The following is a 13331-nucleotide window of genomic DNA, read 5'->3' as shown; positions in this document are numbered from 1 at the left end:
CAGGGAGAATGTACACCGTCCGCTCTGCTGTTACTAAAACATGGTTGCTGTTAGCGATTGCCTTTGACTGTAATTTTCTCTTTATTACACAGATACTGGATCCACAGGTGTGCTTAAACAAGCATCCAGGTTCAAACCACCCCTCTGGCAGACATGAGGATCAAAGGGTATGTTCTAACCTCTCCCATCACCATGCCCATCTATGACTGAGAAACCTGGCCAAAAAAACTTAAACAGTGGCAAAGCAACGTTTGGCCACATGTAACAGGTCAAAGCAAGTCAATTGTTATTCTCTGATATTTGTTTTTTGCTCACATATTGGTATTGATCTGATAAATTAAACTGGGTTGATATTAAGCGATATTTGTTTGTTTCTGGAGGCTGGTCATGTGGTGTTTGTTTGGTCATGTGACAGTGATGGTAATGCAGTGCAGAATTGTGGGAAATTTAGCTGAAGCAGAAAAGCTTTTTATTCAACGTGTTGAAATTGAAATGAAGTACATATGATATAAACAATATTGGTACAGTAAGTATCAGTTATAAGTCATAATAGCAATATTAAAACTGGATATCGATATTGGCTTAAAGTTTCACATTGGTTGTATTTGGATTTGAAACATTATTGCGCACCAATAATGTTGCATTAAGGTCATATGTTTGAGCCTGGCTGAGCTCACATGAGCAGGATTTTCCCCACTAAGCCTGGAGGGCCACCAGACTTTACTTGCCCCACCCCTGCCCCCACCACCAGGCTAAGCATTGTTTGTTTATTTGAAATAGAGCTGGCAAACTGTCCTAGCGCCCCCTACCAGTAGCAGGTTTTCTGGGGGAAACGCTGCCTGTAGATCATTTGAAATTTTCCACCTCAGCCTGCCTCATCTACAGCAGTTCACAGGGAACCTGAACTCTGGTCAGGTCCTTTAGATACTGGTCCTGTTTGCTCCTTCAGTCTCTAAAGAGGAAGATGTTCATTCTAGTTGCCTCCATATGACTCCATAGAGCATTAGCAGAGAAATGGAAGCACAAAGAACCAAATGAGAACAGGCAACAGTTTTCACAGCCATTGAGTTGTGGCCATGTCTTAAAGCTGACTGAAGACAGAAGATGTTTTTCTCCAATTTGACCTTAGCTGTCCCCAAATCCTGCCAAGATGGGAGACCGACTGCTGCTTCTTATGGCTCATGTTGTTAGCCAGGCGCAAACCTCAGTAGGATAGAGGTGGTGTTGAGTGTAGGTAGGTCCAGTAGTAAATTTGCACCAGGCGCATCCATCACCACGGCCACGGCTCTGCCTCCGCCTTTTCCTTCAGCTGAGCTAAGCTACGTTTCTTCTTACACACGTTCTCTGGCACATAATTAATTCTGCCTTTCATATCTCTTCCTGTGTGTCAGCACCTCTGCTGCTTTTAGGCTCCTTCTGGAATGAACTGACAGGTCTGCTTTGAAATATCACCAAATTAAGACTGCTGGCATGTGTAAGCAACGCAAATAAACACAAAAATCCACAAATCAAACGGAGGGCGCCGCCGATGCCTTCTATTAAAACTTTGTCCACCCTGTGATCTGCAGAGGTTTGTTTTGTGGGCTGGAACGTTTGAACTGATTCCACATTCATCATGTCTGTGTTTCATTCAGCTTCTGCTTGCTGCTCATCACTGATGTGTTGGATGCTGGGTTCCTTCAGTCCTAAAACCGTCTGTCATTAATCCAGGTCAAAGTGGGTGTGTTCTGTCAGTTATAAACGTTTTCAGTGTTTACCGGCTTCCTGCTCGTTCATTCCAGTTGTTTTTTCTTAACAAAATTCACTCATTTTTGCTCCTCAAGCAGCTGGGAGGTTTGCCCAAGAACTCAGTGTAATCCTTGGTCAGCAATATTGTCTGTCCATCTGTTAGGTTTCCATAGTGACAAACGTTTGTACATGCTTATGGGTGGGTGTAGTCTTATGGTGTTTTCACACCGTATGGTTCAGTAGACTTGGCTTGGTCTGGGACCAAAATTACAATTTTTTTACATTTCACCTGATGTGGTTTGCTTTCACGCTGCACTGCATCAAATGAACCAAACCTGCCCCCCCCCCCCCCCCCCCCCACTCCCCACCCGACTGTGGGGGCCCTGCACCAAGAACCACTGAAGGAAACGACTTGGAAACCTCTGAAAACTCTGAGCACAAGTTTGTTTTTCGTAGTAATGGAGTTTAGCTGTGGTTGGATTTCTCTTTGTCTTTGACTAAAAACAATGAGCCATTTCTCCCCTTGCTTTAGACTTGTGTGTTTGATTATGTTTACCCAGGATGCCATAAATTGTAGTCCACGTCCTGCTTTTGTCTCTGGTCCACTTGGTGTTCACATGCACATTCAAACTGCACCAGAGTTCAACTTTTTTTAATTAATCAATTTTACTTAATAAAGCTGAAGGTTAAAAAACTTTCCATCTGCATGTGGATGGAACATGTGCATGTGAACATGTGCATGTGAAGGTGGCCATGTGCAGCTCTAGTTTAATCCTGTTGTATTTCCCTCACTTCCGTCTGGGTGAAGCTAAACACCGTGAACTGACGGAAATCACTGCAAGGAAATATGACAAGCTTTATTATAAGAGGTTTCACTTACAGATGGAAAATATCCATGTACACACACAGTCCACTCAAGTCTGAGGCACAGCTTGGCAAACAGCTGTTCCTCTGTGTTTAAATTATCACCTGTCAACCTAAATTTAGCTTGCAAGAGCTAGAATGTAAATTTTCTGTTCAGCCATTGTGGAGAAATCACCCACCACACCTCCTTCCGCTGTCATCCATCATAAAGTAGTCAGTGTGGTCCAGCGATTAATTTTTCTCATTTTCAAAGCTCCTGTCAGGAAGCTCTGAAAATAGCTCCGGTTTTATACAGTTATGGACTTGGGGGGGGGGAGTTCAGTTATCTACTAGAGGTCATGACAAATTTGATTTGTGAGAATGCATTTTATCTTTATGTCTTGGATTACCAATAACAACATCTACTTGTTTTCTGCACAAGATTTTGTATTGTCCTTCAGTCTCAGAAGAAGCAGGCGTCACTAAAAGGCTGTAAAGCCTCTGAAAACCTTCATTTAGGTGAAGAAAACACCAAAATGTGCCTTTGTAATGAATTACTGTGATGCTGCACCAAACTCTGTACCAATCAGAGCTCCAATTGACTTGAATAATACAGGAGTGATGAATGTTGAAGCTACTTGTTTGTTGCTGTGTTGCCATTGATCATATAATTGCTCTAATGGGAATTACAGAAATATATTTGTCATAATTAAAGTAAACTGAAGTTTAAAAAAAACTTCTGTTTTTTGTACTATGATGAGCTGGTTTTTAATCGCGTCAAAAATTGTGTATTTCACAAACTGCAATGGATAAAAAAACGTTTGCACTTGAACTCTTTGATTCTTTTCTTTTGCAATCTGTTCTGCTAACCTGTTTATTTCCATCTGTTAATGCACAGACGATGTTGGCGGCAAACCTGCCCCCTCCATCCATTTCCTGCTTCCAATAAGTGGCCACACATTCATTCAACATGTTCCAATTTAAAAGGGCAAGAAAATAATTTGTTCTTTGATTAGCATGCAAGACTTTCAGATGGAGCACTACATCATCGTGCAAAAGAAAATGATTTATCCACTTAATTGATTTCTAGGGTTTCCAGCTCCTTCATGTATTTTTTTAAATGAAACTCAAGAGATGATTTTCATTCCATGAAGTGATTAAATAAACTAGAAAAAAGAAAATACTGCAGCTAAACCCTGTGAAGCGATATTCAGGGTCATTACCTTCAGACTCCATGGTCTTGTATAGTTTCATAATGCCGCCCTGACATGCTGCTGATGCCCAGCCATAAAGGAGAATAATAAAAGACAGTAGCAATGCTTATGTCAAAAGGCAGACGTGGTGAGGTCGTCCCAGGCCACTGACATCGCCACGTAACTTCTCCTCATCCAGATACTTGACAGAGACTCCAGAACACATCCAGCATCAAACAGGCGTATAAACCTCCGTCCTTCATGCTGGGTCTTTCTTAATTGCTTTCTCATCATGGCCACTTAAGACGTGATCAGATGAGAGAGCGCAGAAGGACAGAGGAAATGCAGATTGGCATCAGCCTGGTCTGGAGCAGAACAGCTGCATTACAGAAACACCTGTCAGGCATTAAAGCCTCCACCCATTATTTTTCTGCAACATTAGCTTCTGATGGCTTTGTGTCTGCAGCATCAGGACGATGCAGAGTGTAGGAGAAGGGAAAAGGGTAAAAAATCCTCACAATGTCTTTGATTTTATTATGTTTTAGTTTATTTTTAGTCTCTTTATTGTCACAGCCGCAGGGGGGAAAAGAGGGTAAAAAAAAACAATCTCTTTAGTTTAAGAGTTGTTCGGTGCTCTGACTTGTTCTATTTCTGGGTTTATGTAGTGTGAGAGGTGGAGCAGGTTCACTGTCATATGTCTTAGTGGGCTACTAATGTCACTTGGATCCAGCTCAACATTTTCCAACTAGAAGCCTTTGTATTAAATATGCACTATGCCGATGTTTTATTTCACAAATACATTAAACTAAGCAAACTCTTAATGGAGTTTCTTTGTCTAAAAAAATAATAGTTTTGAGTTTTGTTCATAATTAAAGTTGGGGATTGAAAATCAAATGGAAGTCCTCGATTCCATAAGTGGTTTGAAAATGTGATTAAAGTAAATTTTGGGAGAATTCTGCACTCCAAATGGCAAACCTAATCAGATTTTAAACTGGAAGCACTTAAAGCATCGAGCTGGTTGTATGCAAATTATTAGCTTTACCTTGCTACATAAAATGCATTTGAAACCTATTTATTACCTGAATACGCAGTATGCTTAACACACAGGCTGGAAAGACAGTTAAAAGTTTTTTCTCACTCTCTGACAGTAAATCACACTCAGCTCTTCCTGTTTCAGTGCAGTCAGGATGACCAGAATGATCTCTATTTGCTCAATGCTCAGATAATAGGGCATGTTTTATAGAAGTGCTTTTTTTTAAAAATTATTTCAAATTTAAAAGTTTTAACTCACTAAAAGATTGTGACTGTAGATCTTTAAACAATTTGGGAAAACTCAGACGATGATATGGTTTTTGCAATTCTAATTCTGTTGAGTTAAACTGAGGCACACATATGAGGGCATTTTCAAGGTGAATGTGTAAGGATTAGTTTTCTTTTCTGTGAGTTTATTTAGGTTTCTGTGTTCTGTGGAGTCTCTTGTTGTCCCGTCTACCCCTTGATTAGTTACACCAGTTCCTTGATTCCCCTGATTGTCTCCCTGTGTATTTAAACCCACCTGTGTTTCTTGTTGGGTTCTGGTCAAGTCTTGTCTAGTCTGTTGCTTTGTCTGCCCCCATCTGATGTTTTTCCAGTTGCTACCAGTTTTAGCCTTCCACTCTTCTGTGCTGCCTGGATTATTGTGTTTGTTCTTCATTAATTTCATCATTTCTCTCTCTACAGCCTGGGTTCATTGCAACTTCCTCACCTCCTATAACCACAAATCATGACAGAAAGAACGCTTCAGCATTTATTTGCTCAGTCCATGAAGTAAGCATAAACATTGAAGGAAACAGGTTTGTGGTGAGATGAAACTTTTGTGGTTCCAGAGTTCTGCCAAAGCCCCTGCAGGCTGAAAACTGGACAAGGTTAATAGGCACTGTGGAAGTAGTTTAGTTTTGATGTGGGCTTAAAAGACACTCATAGAAGAAGTACATAAAAAACCAACTTATAGCTTGCAAATGCAGAAATAAACTACATGTGATCTGATGGAACTGAAATTAATGTTAGCCCATTGCATATTGTTACATTTGGAGAAAATCAGGATTTGATGGAACATTGATGGTTTACGGCTAATTTGTAAAACCTCATTTCAGCGTCTGATATGTGTTCAGAAGATGGTTGTCATGTTGCAGTTATTCTGTGTTTTGCCACAATTTTGTGAAAAAGGCTTTGAGATCACTAAGATTTGAAACCCCTGGTGTTCAGACAGCAGATGAAGAATTATGCTTATTATAAATAGTAGATTTTATAAAAACAAACTGCATAGTCACATATTTTTTTCACACTGGTCAACACCTTTTTATGAGCCTCCATGCATTGGGCAGTGACTTGATTTTGCAGCAACAGGCTCTGTGGTTCCAAACCCTCAGCCACACTACATGCCTGCCATGTAAGACCGGGGTTTCCGCCTGGTTAATGCACTGGTATGAATTATTAATTGTAATAAGTGAAGCTTCCAGGCTCTGTTCTTTATTGCGTCTTCCTTCACTGCTCTGTGGCATTAAAGAAATGGCAAAAGTGTCCCAGACAGATTGAGCCCATTAATAACAAAGCTCTGCTTTGGCTCTTTCAGGACTTCTGACCTCTCAGCTCAAATGGCCTTTTCAGTGTCTGGCTGTCTGGAATGTAAAGCAGTTAAACTTCTCCAAACCTTGCACTAGATCTTCCTCTAGCTTCTTCATGTGAGGGCATCATCTCTGCTTTAATGCAAATATTTGTATCTAATAGAGACCCTATAAATAGAAACTAAGCATTGTGTTTGCTGTATTTAAATGTATAGATCAGTTTTCATCTACATTATCAGATTTGGTGTATTAAACGGAGGCCATTTTGATTCTTGTTTCTGTTGCATTTTTAAAAAGAGGGAATTAGACTGTCTTGTTCTGTATTTATGGCCATTTGTCCTTTTAATTGAGCCACTGTCACATATTCTGTTGTCTCTAATGTTAGATGGGAAGTGGGCGAGAAGGCAGATAGAGCTCTTATAACTGTTTATGTACCAAACTTGATTACAGAGTCTACTAGAAAAGCATTTCTGGAGGGAAAATGGTAAGCTGGTAGTAAATTATTAAAGAATTTCAGCATACATTCTTCTAAACCTGGCTCATCTATTCCATGTTTTCTCATTTGTGGAAAATACTGTGAAAAATCTACTTATAAACTTAAATATTTTATTAAATGTATTGCTTAAATATATACTTCTGTGTGTAGAATGGGCATTTCTGTACATCCCACAACTGCCCTCTGACATACAGTTGCAAAATGAGGAATCATTCAGTATCATTAAGAAGAGTGTATAGATAGTTCTAAACTAGAGCATATCATCAGGGTGTCGTGCATTCAACTCACAGAATGAGGATAATCAAGTACATCAGTTTGAAGATTTGCACTGTTTTTGACACAGCTCCTTTGTTTAACTGAACAAGAGCCCAACAGATGAGCAAGCAAGTCCAAGTGGTGAATTTCTGAACTACAGTGGATCCCCACACAAACCTCCATCTGCGGTTCAGTATTCAGAAATAGTTTTTGTCTAACGTAACTGTAAATTATTCAGGAAATCCTGCCTCTTCATGGATGTTTTTTGCAGAGCTTATCTAAATATTCAAAAGAAACTGCAGCTTGGGAAGCTGAACTACTTGCCGCGTTGTTGGGGTTGGCAAAGCAGCCAATCCAGGAGCACCATTTGTTTTCCTTGGCATTAATTGGCTGTACCTTTAAGAATGAATCTAATGGTGCGTTCAATCCGAACGAGTTCCGTGAGTCAAAAATGCGCCCAACACTTCAAGTTCGACACGTGTGACATTGAAAACTTCAAAACTTACAAGACTTAGATGATTTAGTTTACAAGACAGATAAGTACATTAGTGCTGTAGAATTTACCTGGAAACCTGGAATTGATTTAGGGGAATATAATTGTTTCAATGTTAGCATTAAGCTGTCGCTAATGCACTGATGGCAGAGTAGTGGGAGTGTCCCACTGCATATCAGCTAGGTGAACTATTGGTGATTTGAAAACAATGGCAACCCACTGACCTCTGCTGTAATAAAAAGTGTCTGAGAGGAGACACAAAAAGACTAAACAAATTCTCGCTGGAATGGAACTTCTAATCTTCATCCTAAAAATAGGCATTTTCTTTTTCAGGGTTAAAGGTTGCATTGGGATCTTAAAAACAGTTAATGATTAAGGGCTGTAAGCCAATTACAAGTTGCTTACTTTTCATATGAGGTTTTGTACTTTTCTTGCTTGCTCCCTCATTTTAAACCATAATCAGCCGAAGTGGTTGCAAATGTAATCCTAAAGCACAGCTGACCACAATTTAAAGCTCTATTGGTCTCTTTGTGCTCGACAGTTGCAATTACCTCAGAAAATCTCCTGAGGTCTGATTTTTGAATCCAATCCACTTGAAGAATCTTCTAGGTCCGATTGACAAATATACAAAAGCTAAAAACCAAACTGTGATCCCTACTGCAGTTTGGACCAGAGCAGCCAAACATCCACAGTCACTGTGTGCTTTTGTCCAAATCACATTTGGTCAGCAGAACTTGTCCCACGCTGAAACATAGTGTCTTCAATTACAAGTGTTTGTTCCACAGGTAGTACGACCACTCAATAGCCATGCTGGCTATCAAGTACCAAGCTGGTGATCTAATATTAAAACAGACAGGGGCTCATAACAGGAAGGTCAGAGATTTGATTGCCGTCGCAGACGTCCCATCTATCAGCAGCTGTGTGTGCTGTCAGGATGTCCTTGAGTGAGACGCTGCTCCGCTCCTGTTCTCTTTACCGCCTGTCCCTCTGGATCAGTGTCAGTGGAATAATAGCTCTACAGACGGATGGTGGTTAGACATGGCAAACTGTGACTGACGTCAGTCCGTGTCGTTACATGACACAATATGAAAAGGATGGAATGTGTCAGAACTGGAAAAAGCTATCAATTTGTGAAAAAACAAGTTAGTCCCTGTGTCAGCATGTGTAATGCTGGGTTCCCAGTATGATCAATATTTCATCATCACCATGAAGGTGTGCTTGTGTGTATGGACACAGCGTTGATGTTTGGGAGTTTTGTACCTGGCTCTTCGGCTATGGAATGCTGCCTTCTGCCACACAGCATTTCATGTCAGTTCAGACCTGCCAGTGGGACATTTTGTACTTTGAGAAGTCTGCTCAGTTCTCATCTATCTTCAGGATTTCTCTTACTGAGCTGGATTCTTCTGGTTGAGTTTCAACCAACCAGTGAACAAATAGAAGGAGGAGTTGTGAATGATTCTTTTTTTTTTTTTTTTTTAGGATTGTAGTTTGTCTATCCTTGTTTGGTAGTAGGATTGGAGGAAGTGAACAAAGCCATTCAGTCTATGTTGGCCACACTTCCGAATATTGAGCAACTAAAGGCGGAGCAAAAGGAATGTTTATGATCTGTCATTGTGAGCCTTCTCCACATGGAGTTGTTTACTGCGCATGTCATTTCCTGTTAGCTTCATGAGTCCATGCTTCCAGAAAGCAGTCGTTTCTGAATATCCAAGGGTCCAGACTGTCTGCACGAAGCAAAATGTAGAACAAAGGCCTGGTTTTATCAGGAGTCTAAACTCAATCCCTAATGAGAATTTTTTCCTTCACTCTACAATGATGCACTCCTTTGTGTTGGTTGATTATATACTAAACGCCCAAGGAAACTTGCAGTGGGCAAGTTGAAGGGATATGAATGACACCAACATTTACTTCCTCATGGTTGTCAGTCTGAATCCTGTCTGATGGGCAGCGTTAAGTGAAGACTCCAAAACTGTATGATTTGTGATTCTGAAGGAAAAGGGTTTTACTATCTATCATAAAGTAATATGACAATGAGTTAATGCAGCACATCCTGAAGGGTTTTACTCTGTGCTACTACTTGGTGGCAACTGTGACATTATCCAGGCAGCCATGACAGCGATGATGATCATCAAGAAAGAGGATCCATTTTTCAACATGCACACTGGTGTCTTTACTCAAAGCAGAGCTGTCAGTGGGAATCAGGGGTTACCTGATGGCTGGAAAAACTTTGAAAGTTTTTTGCATAACTTATTACCCCCTGCACATGCTGCCTCCTGCTGCAAGCCTACCCCCTTACCTGCAGCGACCCCCTGGTCTCCCTCACAGCTCCACAATCGTGAACAATCTCCAGGACGTTCACACAGGCTGTCAGACCCCTGCGAACATCCTATCTGCATCAACGGAAGCTGAGTGGGTTGGGAAAGAAGCATCTCCTCCTTTGATGTAGTGTCTGAAGGCTGCATTTATATTGCACTGCAACTGATTAGAACTGGAAGGATGTCCCAAGGTTGCTGCATTACCAGCCAGTGAAGACAAACTGATAACAGCCTAATCTGACTGTCAGGGAGGTGAATCATAAAGCAGATATAACAGTTAACCCTGCAGTGTTTGTCATGAATTAGATGCTCATCATCTCCAGTGCACATTACTCAGCTTTAACCTCTGCTGGCCTGTTTAATATCTCCATGCGTCTCCCAGAGGCTCTTGGACAGGCCGGATATGAGATGACATAACAAGGTTTTCTCTCTGTGCACGGACATGTCCTTGGATGTTTGCTGTTCAAATCGGTTGCATCTTCCTGTCAGGTGGCAATCATGCAATGCTGTAAAAACTCTGATCCTTGCATTACTCTAGAGTGTTACCAAAATCAAATGTAATGCTTCTCTAATCCTAGGCACTGGTGCATTGCTCTTTGACCAAATCATCTGCACAAAGTTAGCTGCCTGAAGCAAATTAACAGCCTGAAATGTGCAGATGAAAAACTCTGCTGCATGGCCGGATTGACAAATACACATACTAGCCACATTAACTATGTTGTTTAAAGGAGCAGTTTGATGTGTTTTACAGACAGTGTCATTTTATAGCACAATTAAGTAACTATATCATCTTAGATTGTTATAATAAGGCTGTATATATCAAAAATGACTTCAAAATTGGGTCTTAAGAAACTCCTGCTCTTTCTGAAACTCTGCCTTCAGGAAATCATCACAACATGGCTCCTCTATTAACCCTTTAACAATGTTCTTACTAGCGTTGCTCTGAAAGGTAGCTCAGTAGATGCACAGTTCCAGCAGGTGTTTGCTAATTGCTGTTAGCCAGTCTGAAGGAGATGAGAGGGAGAGGAGTGGGGGGGGGGGAAGGAGGCGGAAGTGGGAAGTTTGGAAACTGCAAGCTTAGCCCGGCCTAGAAGGCAGGCCTAGGTCTACCCAGTAGAGATGGGTCAGTCGCAAACGTTTCAGCTTTTAGAGTTTCAGCTTATGTTGAAGCACAGCGAGAGCCGTGCTTCAACATAAGGGGCAGGGCTACGAGCAGCACACCACATGAGAGGTGGACAGAGAGAGGACGAGAAGGAGAGGGAGAGACAAACAAAGACAGAAGGAGGAAACTGCCCCACCACATTTTTTACCTTTTGCTGCTCAGTTTTCACTCAGTACAAGCTCTCTGCTCACAGCAGAAATTTGCTTTGATTAGTATGGCGACCTTGTGGCCAATCACGTGTGAGCTTGTGAGATCAAGTCATTATGTGAAATCATAGAGGGGGACAGTCAGGTGGGTCCATCCTAATAGGGTGTGGAGGAGAGTTTGTTGGAAAAACCTGTAAGAGAAGTAGCATTTGGCTGGAGATTAAGGGTATTACACAATAAAAGAATATTATTATAGGTCTGTTTGGTGGATTTGTTTGCAGTGATTTCTTCATTTGCTTTTGTTAATTAAAATTCTGATTAAAATGCTTTACAAAAGTAAGAATGTGTGCTTTCATAACAGAGTACATAAAATTAAAGAAATAAAAAGCTTCTCTTGCAGGAAACAGTGACTGCAAAATGATTATATGAGGCTGCAGTTGACAATAAATTAAGATCCGTTTGGGAGCCGAAAGAACCGACTCTGTGAAAAGTACATTTCCGTCACTCCTACCCAGGTGTTTCACACAGTTAAATGGTTGCTACGGGAAACTCAGGGATTTTTCAATCAAGCATGAAAAGATTAAAGCAACACTCCAGGTTTGTTTTTGACATTATGACATGATGGAAAGCTCAACAAAGTTGACTTTGAAATTTTATCGCAGTGTTAATGGAAAAGATTTTCTGGATTATAGTCCAAGTTCATTAATTTCCAATATAAAACCTCAAATATTTTCTAACAATCCATATTTTCTTCTTACGTTTGATTGAAGTGACAGTCACATAGCTAGCTTCACTAGATATATCTGAAGCAGCTTTAGTAGCTGGTTGCTTCAAAAATCTTGTGGCAGTTTTTTTCTGTGGATTTGTCCTGTTTTGTGTCTACAGTTTTGTCATCTTGTCACTTGAATCCAGACAGACACACAACAGAGAGCTCAGCGCTCTGCAGGGGGCACGCCATCTGCTGCACAACGATTTTCTGTTCCCTCTGAGGTTGAGAGCAGCGTTGCAGTTCTTTGACAGCAGAGTAGAGGAGAGCTGATCCGATAACTGAAGAATTCAAACATCTGAAGTGGCAAAAATTGTTTCTGTGGCACTTTCACATGAGGAAACTCGTCAATGAAGGGTGTGTCCCCATCTGTCAAACCAACTGTGCCTCTGAAAATGGCCTTTCGGTTTCCCCATTGGTTTCCTAATGTCTGCTCGATTTATTGACTTTGAAACTAATGGCTTCAGATGCAAGAGAAAATAACACAAGGTTTTCTAATGTATCACATTAAGTGATGTATTCAGCATTCCATCTTTATCTTAATTCGGTGCTTAAAATTTCACAAGTTGGAATTACGAAAATAAATTTGTTGATGGACACAGGCCAGTTTTGAAATAAGTCTCGTTTTTCAATAAAAGGTTTTTGCCCTGGGTTGAGGTGGTTTTTCAGCCATATCAAAATTTGTGTATTTCACAGAACTAAACTGTAAAAACATTTTCCGCATCATGAGTATAAAGTGGTAACATACTGCTGGCCCCAGCGTGAAGCTGGCTCCAGACAGTTCAGCCAAAGTTGAGTTTTTCATGAAGTTCTTCTGTAAAATCGCTGGCTGTAATTTCCCCAAATGCCGTATATGTAGACGCTCTCAAGTAGGCGAGGCTTGCAGCTCTAACGACTGAATAAGATGCCGACGTCTCCTCTGATTGATAGATTATGAGCGCTAGCACCATGTCTGAATTATGAAAATACACCACTATAACTCTTTGCATCCGTCAATACCATGATTTTTAATGACTTAATCACATGTGATGTTAATTCAATTACTTATTTATTGGAATCATAGAAATAGCAGAATTTATTGATTTTTTACATTAGCAGAATATGTACAAAGTTTTGTGCTGATGGAAATGCAGCTGCTGCTGCTGCATGCTGACCCCTCCTGAGCCTGTCCTGCTCCGTACATCAGGCTTCAGAGATGATTTCAGCTGCAGGAAGAATTCAGAAAGACCTTTTCCTCCATCTCACCCCAACACGAGGAGCAGAAAGCGTTGGACAGCATGTCAGGGTAACCGAACAAACCCCACAGAGACAGGCTGTGGCAGAGAGTTCTG

General features: G+C 40.8%; 1 protein-coding gene across 1 annotated transcript in view; it reads left to right on the top strand.

The window, feature by feature from the left end:
- Positions 1 to 13331, top strand: part of LOC114158130 (heparan sulfate glucosamine 3-O-sulfotransferase 5) — a 67539-nt gene that overhangs the window by 41355 nt on the left and 12853 nt on the right. The window contains exon 2 of the mRNA XM_028039400.1: positions 93 to 167. The gene's annotated coding sequence lies outside the window, so the exon portion shown is untranslated. The remainder of the gene's footprint in view (positions 1 to 92; positions 168 to 13331) is intronic.

The sequence above is a fragment of the Xiphophorus couchianus genome, chromosome 15 (assembly GCF_001444195.1).
Source record: "Xiphophorus couchianus chromosome 15, X_couchianus-1.0, whole genome shotgun sequence".
Classification (NCBI taxonomy): domain Eukaryota; kingdom Metazoa; phylum Chordata; class Actinopteri; order Cyprinodontiformes; family Poeciliidae; genus Xiphophorus; species Xiphophorus couchianus.
Note: the sequence above shows the minus strand (reverse complement) of the source record. Positions and strands in the feature narration are given on the sequence as shown.